The sequence below is a fragment of the Vespa velutina genome, chromosome 9 (genome assembly GCF_912470025.1).
Source record: "Vespa velutina chromosome 9, iVesVel2.1, whole genome shotgun sequence".
In the NCBI taxonomy this organism is placed as follows: domain Eukaryota; kingdom Metazoa; phylum Arthropoda; class Insecta; order Hymenoptera; family Vespidae; genus Vespa; species Vespa velutina.
In genome coordinates, this window is record NC_062196.1 from 8,038,224 (window position 1) to 8,041,039 (window position 2,816).

The following is a 2,816-nucleotide window of genomic DNA, read 5'->3' on the forward strand; positions in this document are numbered from 1 at the left end:
GTTGTTAGCACTTTCTCAAGAACTATACTTACTTTTTTTCTATCGTTATGACAAAGTATAGATATTATATATCGAAGACAATATATTTTTCTCGTAAACTCGAAAGGAGGAAATGGAGAAGGAAGTGGCGATGGTGGAGATCGATAACAGTCGAAAGTTTTATCTAGAAAACTAGATATCAGAAGGAGGAAGGTAAGAAAAAGGTTGGAAAAATACGTGAGAATTTTTCGAGCCGGCAGTAATGGCATAGCACGTGCAACTAAGCGTGGGGAAGCATCGAATGACGGCATAAGCATTTTCTCCCTCTTACAAATACTCCTTTCTCTCTCTCTCTCTCTCTCTCTCTCTCTCTCTCTCTCTCTCTCTCTCTCCTCGCACTCTCTTCAACTTTCTACTTCTCTCTTGTCACTTCATTTGATATATCAAGCGCGTTCCGAATTTCGATGCGTGAGAGAGATTGAAACTCCTCTCGTTATTTCTCGTTCCAGATCTCTCGTTGAATAACGAAAAATAACGAGAGATTTATTTTTCTCTTTTTTTTTTCTCTCTTTTTCTTTTTTTTTCTTTTTTTTTTTCCCCTTTTTTTTCATTTCCTCGGCCTACAGTAACCGGATGTAAATCCAAGAGAGGACTGACTATTATCGTTGGACCACGTTCAAAGGAGATTTAGGTTCTGATGGAGAGATCCTGCGAAACACACTCTTTTTGGCATTTCACTTTTCCCTCGTTTCATCTCGAAATACGAAACTACGCCGGAGGATTTCAAAAGATCGAATTGTTTGACCTGTAAAAAAAAAAAAGAAAAAAAAAAAAAAAAAAGTATATTTTTTATACGACTATACGTACATGGAAGAAATAAAAAAAGAATGAGGATAGATAGAGAAGAGGAGAGAAAGGGAAAGAAAAAGAGAGAACAATAAATTGAATAAATAGCGAAACGGATGAAAACTTCGCGATTTGGTTCACGTCTCTTTGGGATATCCGCTGACAAATCGAACGAAACGAACGGGAAAAAGATTAAGTCTCCCGCTGTGCTTTACGAATTTTCTCTCTCGATCTCTCCGTTGCGAGAGAATTGAATGAACAACATTGATTCGTCGATCGATCGAAAATCACGGGATAGGAGAGGGCGGATAGGAGAGAAATAAAAGGAAAAGAAAAAATAAAGAAAAAAAGAAAAAGAAAAATAAAAAAGAAAACAGAAAAAAGAAAACAGAAAAAAAGAAAGAGAAAAGAACATTCTTTTCTTTTTCGTAAGAATCTCCAACCAGCACCTCCCTCCCCCCTCCCCCGCCACCGTATAAATTTTAACGATATAAAGAATTTTCAAGCGGTCATATGAAAAATTTCACTCATGAGAGTTGAAGATGATGAGGGTTTGGAGATGGTCATAATCGATGATAGATATGACTTTTAATTTTATACGAAGTATTATCCAAAATCGATAGGTACGTGCTTTACCTAGGGAATACTTTTTCTTTCTTTTCTTTCTGCTTTCTCTCTCTCTCTCTCTCTCTCTCTGTTTTTTGTTGTTTTTTTTCTTTCCTTTTAATGAAAAAGTTCATTCAACACCGACGAACAATACTACAATATATAACAATATATATATAGGATACGTATCTACGTTTTCGTGTAACGACACGAGGTGAATATTGCCGATACAGGAATGATCATTGGTACCTTGCCAAATCCCTTTCAATATGGCGACTCGCATTAGCTGCTTTTTTTCTTTCAACCCCCTCAAACCCCTTCTTCCTTTGCCTCGATCACGTACAGAATGGTAACGCGTTAAAAGAAAAAGAAAAAAAAAAGAAAAAAAAGAAAAAAGAGAATATATATATATATATATATATATATATATATATATATATATATATATATATATATATGCATGTATGTATGCATGTATGTATGTATGTATGTATGTATGTATGTACAGTTGTGCAGGAGCCAAAGATCGCTGTTTAAACGTGACTTCGATAATCGAAATCGATCGAACGATCTCGTCGATTAACCGAAACGAAACGGTATTCACGGTAGATTTCATCGAAGAACAAGAAGCCTAATGGGGTGAAAACGAAACAAAATAGGAAGCGACGACGAGGGGTGTAGGGGTGGGAGGGGGGAGGTTAGGTGAAGAGGCAGGGATAAGGGAGTTTGATTATCATTCAGTGATTTTCTTGCATTAAGATCTTTTAATGTTTCTCTTCTTTGAGGGAGGGAGGGAGTTAGAGAGAAAGAAAACAAAAAAGATACAAACAGAACAAAAAAAAGCAAAGAATTAAGGGAGAATTTAATTCTTGTACAAATAATAATCCTGTCGAATTTCTCGAGACTTTCTTTATCTTCGTTTCTCCTTTCTTCTTCTTCTTCTTCTTCTTCTTCTTCTTTTTATTTTTCTTTCTTTTATTTCTTTCTTTTTTCTCTTGTATTATCCCACCCAAAAGAAGATTGGCATTTGAGGTCGAATGATAAATGAGAACGGCGTTGAATCGAAAACCCTCCCTATTTTTCTTCGTTCAGTCTTTTCCCATTCGTCCCCCCCCTCCCCTCCCACCCACCTCCCTCCCTCCACCGCCTTCTCCTCGTTGAAACGCCCTTTTCCTTCGCTCTTTCCTTTACTCTTTTTCCCTTGATCGCTTGACGATATCAATAGGCTATAAGTATATCATATGATAATCGATACAATTCAGAATAGATTTTTCTTCCTTCCTTCTAAACAATTTATCTCTTATCTCATGATCATACACACTCGTTCCTATAACAATGAACAACGAAAATCTTCGATTTATTTTCTTATAAGGGTTAAACAGACT